Source organism: Bufo gargarizans, chromosome 2, assembly GCF_014858855.1.
Source record: "Bufo gargarizans isolate SCDJY-AF-19 chromosome 2, ASM1485885v1, whole genome shotgun sequence".
NCBI classification, from domain to species: Eukaryota; Metazoa; Chordata; class Amphibia; order Anura; family Bufonidae; genus Bufo; species Bufo gargarizans.
Window position 1 is genome coordinate 486,213,003 of NC_058081.1, and position 10,196 is coordinate 486,223,198.

A 10,196-nucleotide genomic window follows, 5' to 3' on the forward strand; every position below is an offset into this window, starting at 1 on the left:
TTTTAGTGCATTGTCTTTGCTTCTGTTTATCTTGGCCAGGCAGTACAAAACGCTGTTCTCTCATTAGCCGTCCTCTTACTAGTGATCACAAGGTCAATGTCAAACAAGGATGCTTCTGTATTCGGCGCAGGTGCAGTGACTGTCGGACAGCTCCCTGCGCCGGCATCTTCCGATTACGGTGCAGGCGCAGAAATTGGTCCGAGATGGAGCGAGGTTGGCTGTCAAGCAAGAGGAGCGGGGCGGGCTGGAGGGACGCGATGGGCGGCAGAAATAGTGAGTAGACGGAGGCTCATTTGCATATCAATAAAAGTACGTTTTTAAGCTTAACGGCAGTAGCCAAAAGTGATCCAAGAGCACTGTTAGGTAGTGCAGACACTAGCAGATCGCTAGTGTCAGTCAGCTAAATATGTCAAAATCTGGTGGTAGAAAGGGGAGGGAGTCTGTTATTTTACACATCTGATATTGTGTTATAGTACAGTTACCCAACATAGAAATAGTACCTTTATTGTGTCCCACGTCCAGAAGCTGAAAAAACCTTTGGGGTCCATTATGGTATCATAGCCTGGGCCCACCGGAAAATCCTTTGGTACTCTGGTGGGTCAGTCTGACGCTGAACACATATCTTGTAAATGGTGAAGTGACAGCTGTAAATGTCATTTAGGTGGTCCGGCCGCTACATGTCATCACATGTAAAAATGAAATATCATGCATTGTTTCACAAATAGACATGATAAAATAACCTAACAAACTCAACCACTAAATATGTAACATTCTGGTGCCAATGTTCCTTTACTGATGGTAGTGCTTGGACAATGAGGCCACTCGACGGGGGTATGTGTGTGTTGTGGCGTGCATGAGAATTACTTGGCCATTCCTAACTATCCATGCACAGGGCGAGCGGCTTTCCAGGATTGGGTAGGATTATTACTAAACTGTGTGGAACATATGTAGTCCATCAATTCAGAGCAGATATGAAGGAATTCCCTGCAGTATCTGGTTTGCAGAAGAGGCGGAATTAAGTGATAAATGCTGCCCTCCAGTGTGTATTTTTACTTGACGGTTATATATCAGCACTATAGTATGTATTACAGGTCCCTTTGGTTCGGAGTGTGCTGTTGGTGGCATTGTCTGGGAAAATACTAATTGCTTTGTGTTAGTGACTCCGTACAGTATGACTGCTGCTTCAGTGCTGATGTAACAATCCCCCTTTAAATCAAATTTTTTTAAGAAAACTGAATATGTAAGAGGGTTGAAACAAATTATACCCCACTTATAAAACTAAACATGTCTTTTTCCCTGTTGTGCCGCTAAGGGTTACCATTAACCCTGTAATCTCTCCTAAATTGAACTGTAAATTGGCTGTTACTGGGAACACTCCAACATTATATTGGTTTTCTGTTTAAGTATAATATTATATATTCCCACACTTAAAGAGTTTTTTGACACTTTACTACTGATGACCTATCCTCTAATTGGTGGGGATCTGACACTTCGGGGCCCACACCGATCAACTGTTTTAGAAGTCACCGGAGCTGGCAGCAGCACTGCGGCCTTCTTGGAGCTTTAACTAGTCCATGTAATGTCATGGTCATCGGTCACATGGCCTAGGTGCAGATCAGTCCCATTGAAGTGAATGGGACTGAGCTGTGATACCAAGCACAGCCGCTATCAAATGGATGGCGCGGTGAGCAGAAAATTGATCAAATGGATGGCACGGAGAGCATGGAAAAAGGGACCCACTTGGCACCAGTGGGAGCTGGGAGATCCTGCAGATTCCTGCATGTAGATAGCTAGCAGTGGAGGTGAGTGGCACTTGCCACAAAATGCTGCATGCAATGGTACTTCATCTGGTAAACTATCTGTACTCACATCAGATCCCAACGGACCCCATAATTATGAATGGGTCCGGCAGGTGCTCAGGATATGCAGAATCTTATTGCAAGTGTGCACCTAGCCTTACCTGATGAACTGTGCCCACTGCCTTTTATATAATGTGCCCTCTTTTGCCCATAGACTGCGCATGCTACTTATATAATGTGCCATACCCCACCCCCTCCCCCATGAAGTGCTTCTGTTTGACCCTTTCCTCCCCTCCCATTGCTAACTTTCTTGGTGTGCCTCAGTAGCATGCTGTCACTGTGGCAGAGTGCAGTCAGGGCCTGAGGCAGGTCTTCACAGCCCTGGACTGGAATCTGGACTGGTGATGTGACAGGTCAGTCAGGTCACAGTGCGATGCGTGCTGGCAGAGGGCCTGGACAAGGTATTTTGATGCCCTAGGCAGATTAGGCAAATGTAAAATCAATTAAAAGTCTTACTTTCTATTAAAATAAATCTTAAAATGTTTTACAGTGCATTTTAAGTACAGACACAGAATAGTAAAATATTTAATCCACTCACTGGACTGAACTCCACTACTGGAGTAGTTAACTATTTTTTTCTTCTCTATTCACCTCAGACCGCCATGAAACGTTCTCCCAAAGATTGCAGAGTCTCTATGGCCAGTGGTGTAGCTATAGGTGGTTATGAGGCAGCAGTTACATCTGGGCCTGTGGTCCTAACGACCCCTCTGCCATATAACAAGACGCCAGTATGATAATAGTACTTTGACGGCCTTTTACAGATTTAGCATTAGGGCAAAATCTGCTGCTGGAAAACCTTATAATGCCCACCTCAGCTGCTGGAGAACCCATAATACACACCTCAGCTGCTTCAGAACATCATATTATACACCTCAGCTGCTGCAGAACCTCATATTATACACCTCAGCTGCTGCAGAATATAATAATACACACCTCAGCTGCTGCAGAACATGATGATTTGATGCTACAGAACACATAAGGTTTTGATCACATCTGTGTTAGGTTTCAGTCGCAGATCAGGTCATAACTACTGGTCTGGACAATATTTTGCAGCCTGCCAGGCTCCTTGATGGAAACCCATTAGATCTCATTGTAGTCAGCTTTATCCTTCAGGTGTTGTCGTCCGTGATGTGCCAAATCTGGCACTTTCATGATTTTCGCTATTGTGCTCCTATGACAGAGGAGGACAGTGAAACCACTAACCTCTCCTCCAGGCACACCACAGAAGCTCCACAGATTAGAATTCGAGTCAGGTATTTTCAATCAATGGGATGACAATCAGGTGTGAGTGGTTGGCCTATTTTTTTTTTTTGAAGAACAGAAATCTGTCAATGTCTGATCTTCACAATTTTTTAGAAGTTCAAGGCATGAACAAAGGAGATTTCTGCTGCATCTGGGCCAGATTGGCTTGCTGTCATTGATGGAACAATAAATTTTGAATTCTACCAGCAAATTCTAAAGGAAAATGCCAGGACATCTGTCCATGAGCTGAATCTCAAGACAACATGTGTCATGCTTCAAGACAACGACCCTAAGTACATAAGTCATTCTACCAAAGAATAGTTAAAGAATAAAGTTAATGTTTTGGAATGGCTAATTTAAAGTCCTGACCTTAATCCAAAAGAAATGTTGTGGAGGGACCTGAAGTGAGCAGTTTATTTAAGGAAACTGATCAACATAACAAAGTTGAAGCTGTTTTTTTTTATGGAGCATTTGGATAAAATTTCTCCAAGCTGATGTGTAGGCCTAATCTACAATTACCGGAAATGTTACAGTCATTACCAAATAAGGGGTTCAAACTAGTTACTGAAAGCAAAGGATAACATACTTTTGCCACTTATAGATCTGTGATATTGGATCATCTTCCTCAATAAATAAATTACCTTGTCCTATATTTTGACTTGTTTGTTTGATTTGGTTTTCTTTATCTATTTTTAGGACTTAAAAAAAAAATTTAGGTTAAAATTATGTAGAAATATAGAAAATTCTGAACAGTTCACAACCTTTCAAGCACCATGGTAGGTGTAATAACATCTCAGCGAAGAAGCTGTAAACTGTGCAAACTCACTGAGTAAGGCTGCCTACTGAAGGTTAGGGTGGATAAAAATCATCTATTCTCTGTTGCATCACTACAGAGATGGGTGCTTCATGATATGGGTTTCCATGGTTGAACAGCTGCACACATGTCTAATATCATCATACACAATGCTAAACGTCGGCTGAAGTGTAACATATACTGCCACATGTCCCTGAATCCGGGAAAATGTGTTCCCTGGAGTAATAAATCACAATTCCTTATCTGGCATCCTAAGGAAGGTCAAATCTGTATTTGGAAGATGCTTGGAAAATGCCATCTATGGAATTTGTAAACCTTAACATTCACAGCAGCAGGGATAATAGCATGGAGCTGTTTTTCTGGGTGTGAGCTAGGTCCAATATTTCCTGTTAATGGTAATGTTAATGCTACACTATACAAAGATATTTTAGATAATTGGGTTCTTCCATCTTTGAGGTAGGACATTCCTGATCCAGCATGACTGTGCTCCACGGCACAAAATGAGCTCCATAAAGACATGAAGACCTTATAATCCAACAACAGTGCCTGGCCTCACAGTGCTCTACTGGCTAAATGGTCACACATTCCCACAGACATCCTCCAAAACTTGTGGAAAGTCTTCCTAGAAGAGTGGAGGCTATAGTTATATGGTTTTGTAATGGGATGCCCAACAAGCTCATTTAGGTGCAATGGTCCAGTGTGCAAATACAATTGGCCATAATGCCTATGTAACAGGGTGGGTACAACTTGACTGAAAAGCCAAGGTACATAAGTGAAAGTGTGTGGTGTTCTACTGGAATTGAACATGACTTAGTCATCTGGCTGCCACTATATGAGGAATACAACAGGGTCTAGGGATCACCTAGAATCAGCAACCAAGAAGCTGTCTTGAGTCTAGGTCATGGTTGTGTAAAGTAAAAATGTAACTGTTTTCCGTGGACAAATAAGTTCCCATGGAATTCTAATTCAGTTCTCACAAGGGAAATATACTGTGGTATTTATAGAAAAATCTGAGTTTTGCTCATTATAAAATTATGTATCTTAACTGCAATACGCTTTTTCCTATTTTACATATACATTTTACTCTAATTACTTTGGTTACGGCCTGCAGAGAATGTCCCACTTTTTATTTTGTGAAAATTCGGCAAATAGCTGTTAAACCAGTGGTGGTCAAAACGTAGACTGTGATCTACTGGTAGATTTCACTAAAGGGGACCAGTAGGTATTGAATGTATGACTCCTCCTGCTTGTTAGCTAAAAGTGCAGCACTTTAAGGGCCACATTCCTGTCCAAGTTCTCACCACAATCTGTTACCACGATTCTGGATTATTATCTGCAGCAATATGTGAGTAGTCCTTCACATAAGGACTTCAGATCCCCATATTTTATTTTCCTACTGCCTCCCATTCCCCTGCTGTCATTGTAGTGCCCCGGAGCAGGGGTACTTTGAAGTCTGGACATTTGTAGACATTTGTCCCTGTTTCCCCTATGCAAAGTTATAAACTCCTTACTTTATTTCACTTGAAAGGGTTAACTTGCACTGTTTGATACTGTTTAACTGCATTTTATATGTATGTTGTGACATATATCCTGTTTATTTGCACTGTATTTACAAGGCTCTCTGGAAAAGGTTCATGAATACTGAGATACTTTTGGGACTTTGAAGGAGGAGTTGGCAATTTTCCACAGCTGCCATAGGGTTTAAAGAATAGCATGTTTTGGAGGGAAAAAGACAGACTTGTTTATCACCAAAACTAGACAGACTGAAGTCTATGACAGACAGGAGTGGTAACTTTTTAATTGTTTGTGCTGAGTTTCTCTACTCCACCCCTCCCACTAGAAGGTTCCAGTTTTGCCAGAAATGGTATATTACAAGAGCAGTCAGAGCCCCTAGTGTTCTGCAGTTAGGGACCAGTGCTTGGAGGGGGAAACTCTGCCTGTCTGCATGAGTGACCAGAAGAAGAAGACCATGGGTCACCAGCCCTGTTAACCAAGAAGCGATTCGGACTACTGAGCTACAGACCATGGGCCTCCAGCCTATGGCCAGGGTACCATCCTTCTGAGAGAGAGAGAGGGACAGGTAGCTCGGACCTTTCCTCAGCATCAAACCCTTCTTCTGCCAGAAAGCAGACTGCAGAAGTCAGCCCTATGCCTCGTCTATATTGTTTTGCACCTCGATTCCTCCAGTAAAGAAGCACACTGGTTAACTGCAGACCCCGACTCTCTGGACCTATTTCCAATTGGGGGTAAAATGCCTTACCATCCCTTCTGGAGAGCAGAAGCACGTGCGGTTGGGGTCACCCGGCGTGCGGTTGGGGCCACCCCAAACACGGACACTGCATCAGCAGTCAAAAGTGTGCTAAAATACACAGTCAGGACTACAGTACTATCATAATTGAGAGGACTCCTGCGTGCGTGCACAGCAGTCCTGTGCATTTCAGTACAGTTTTAAATGCTGAAATTGAGGGAACTGGGGTTAATAAGAAAATAAAAAATGGTGATCTGGACTCCTTATCTGCAGCACTACTCATATACATCCTGTATCTTGGTGACAGCTTCTCTTTAAAATGCAGCCATTAAAATGAGGATTAAACCAACCTAAAATGGCCTGCCTTTTCCAGAGACCCCATGGTCTACACACACACACTGTCCATATGATACTTACACCCTTGTCATGAGACATGTTGCCAGGAGAGCATTCACTCCTAAAGGGACGTCTCTAAATGACTCATATAGAATAAGATATAACACTATATGACTGCAGAAACGGTTGAAGTTAACTTTAAAGTGGAAATCCATTCAAGCTGATACATGTATGAAAATAACAATGGTTAAGTTTTTGACCTTGAAACACCATTGATTTTCAGACACTTCTATATAGTACTCAGACCCCATTGATACTGATTAGAAATGTCTATTGTTGGAAATCTGAACGATATTGTACCTATATAATGTTGATATTCCATGACAGAAATCCCAGAGCAATGCCATAGGAGTTTGAGAGACTTTTATTCTGAAAACCTGTATCTGTCCTTTATTTTCTAATGTTTGTCAGCGCTGGACTTTCCTTTAAGGCCTCTTGCACAGAACCGTATGCCCACACGGGAGCACACAGCATCATAGATCACAATGATGCTGTGATCATAAGATCATATGAGTGCGGGACAATAGCCCCACGGGCTGCCCGACGTCCCCAGCATCATTGTAATCTATAATGCTGTGTGCTCCCGTGTGCACTATCAATGTCGCTACGGGACTTATGGCCGCATAACTCGGAGGGCATACGGTAGTGTGCAAGAGGCCTAAGTGGTGCATTGCTTTATATGTAATACTGTTTTATGGATATTTAATTAATGCATTAATCCTGGAAGCATGTACATGATCCTGGAATGTCCACAGTGCAGATATGGAATGAGAGCAGCTATGCAGACAGCTTAACCTAATATTCATCGAATAGTGCGCAAAGCATGACAATACTGCAATGGAAATAATGAGACTTTCCAGACAAGCAGGGGTTACGGAAGGAAAGTCTTTTATTACATGAGAACATCTGCCGGACTGTGGTTGGCTGCTGGCAGGGACTTGGGAGAACTCAGTGGGAAGGAATGTTCTTCTCTGTAGGAGGAGGAACAGTTACAGCTGGAGTCACAGGCTGTGAAGGAGCTGATGGATAGCAGGTTGAGGGAATGTTATGGGTTTTAGGCTCCAGATACCAGCTGGTGGCTGCCCACGTGACCATGCTTGTAGGGAATTTTACTACATATTTCCTGTTATGAAGTATCAGCTGCCATTGCTTTGTAAACTTCATCCTAGTGTGTGTAGGGGAGTTGCAAAGCCTACAGAATCTAGCATTGGACTCGTCATCTCACGTCCTCACTTCTAAGCTAGTACAGACAGGCCTGAGGCGGTTGGCTCCTGATAATAGGCCTACCAGGTGTCCATATGCCACATACTGTTTCTGCTATGATTCTTCTGTTATCTTATGGGTCTGAATTTTGGGTTATTCTGAACTGACATAGGAAAGATGATATAGTTAGTATACTAGTATACTACACACTTGTTGGTGTAGGCTTCACAAAGAGGCTTCCTTTTTGGCCAGGAGTAGAAAGGCGATACACAGGGATCTGTCAATAATTGTTCACATGCACACGTACTCATACACACCTACACAGTGTCACTACTGCTATGCCAAGTTTCGGCAACAGTGCCCCCACAACAGCCAAGCACACCCACAACCAGGCGGCTAGACTGCTTCTACACACCCTGCTAAATTATCCCTATAACACAGCTGGGCAGGATGACCATGATGTATTCATTTCTTTACTTCTAGTTTCTTATATAGCCCAAACATGTACAGTCGTGTTGTACAGAGATTGTTGTCACCATTCACTTTTTCCCTGACTCCAGTAGGGTTTACAATATATATACAAATCACATACACACTAGGACTAATTTCATAGGAAGCCAAAGAAACTGTTCTTGGAGTAACACACCATACTAACCCTCATGAAAATAGAATCCAATGTGCAATGCTCAACCAGAAGGAAGTTAAATATGAGCGGACCACCAACTTATTCACACATTACTTGGCAGAGGCAGAGTATTTATTTTTAGCAGAAATGACATTGCTTCGATTTGAAGTTTTATCTATGACATGGGTTTTACAGAGCTTGGTAGACATATTTGTCACAAATCACACAAACCAGACCAGCTTCTCAAGCACCAACACCATTGACATGGCCTTTCTTCCTGATTGTTCAACACTTTCTACCTAGACCTTTTTCCCTGGCACATGTTACCAAAGAGCTATATCACGTGTGCTTGGGTCTGGAAAGAGGCATATCTTCCACAGACAGACTACACTATAGGGCCAGTGGTGAAAGGTTTGAGGACCTAATCTGTAGGGACAGTGGTAAGAGGTTTGAAAGTCTGGTCTGTGGGGCCAGTGGTGAGAGGTTTGAGAATCTAGGTTATAAACTAGTAATTGCCAGTTGCTTACTAATTGATGGAAATATGCTCCACTGATGATGTATAGGCAAGGATGCATTACTTCTTACGAATGTGCATTTCTTATACCTGGAACTTCCTCCAGCAATAACAATGGATTGCAAAGATATAGGGGTTATAGCAGTTGTATAGGCTAACTGCCTCTGCCACATATGAATACACCAGTATTATTAAGGGAACATTGTGGTTAATGGCCCTGTTGGAGCTTTTTCATTGGGGCTCAGGAGTTTTGCTTTTTGGTATCTGTTGCCAAACCCACAGTAATAGGAGGCCTTTATTAAGTAACGGGTTTGAACAGATTAGAGTCATTCACTTGTAGCACCTGGGTCCCACTATCTATAACAGGCCCTCACCTACCATGTAACCTTTATGATACTAGCAGCTTCTTATGTGGGACCTTTAGGCCCCTCAGGCACCAGGGCCCAGGTGCTGCCTTTGCACCCTCTCTAGCTACACCACATGGTCTAGATGGGACAACCCCTTTTATGCCACAGTCTACTGTTCTACAACCCTCTTAATACGACAGCCTACTCTTCTACATTCCAAATGTAGTGTGTTCTTCATTTGATTGCCCACATTAGAATAGAGCTCTCAGCCCATATTGTATATCTCCATTACTTCTGTGCTTTAATTAGACGTGTCTGATTTCTCAAGTAATATTCATTAGCTTAGGGTGCGCTTCGGAGCTCTTTTGTGTTGCACAATAGTCAGCTTCTCTGTGTGGTCTGGGCAAGTCTTCAGGTCATTTTTAGACAGAAGGTGAATGCCAGCCAGTGTTGCCCATGCCAGGAGTTTCCCGCCTACATTCTGCATTTTCAACCTTTGATGTATTTTCAACTTATTGTGAGTAGCAGGAGGCATCTAGATGCAGACCGGACGGGATCACATTACACTGTTGATGTTCAGTATTTGGCACAGGGCAACTAGCCCAAAGTTTCGAGGACAAATCAGAATTTCTTTAGCTTTATGTTTTGTAGTAAGTCATGAAAGTACATTGTAAAGGCCAATTTTCATGGATTTTGACTGTTTGCAGTACACGCTCATAAGAGTGAGTTCACATGTCATGATGAAATCATGACAGAACCTTGTCATTTTACTTCAAATTGCATTGCGATGTGTGGAGTCACCATATACGTAGCTTCTCTAATACAACAAGGGTTACAAAGGACGCCATATGTCCCACTGTGAATTTTATTCTGAAATGCTATTTAAACCATGGAAAAATTATGTAAAAAACAATCATTGTGTTAGAAAGGTGGTCTGCAGAGCTTCAC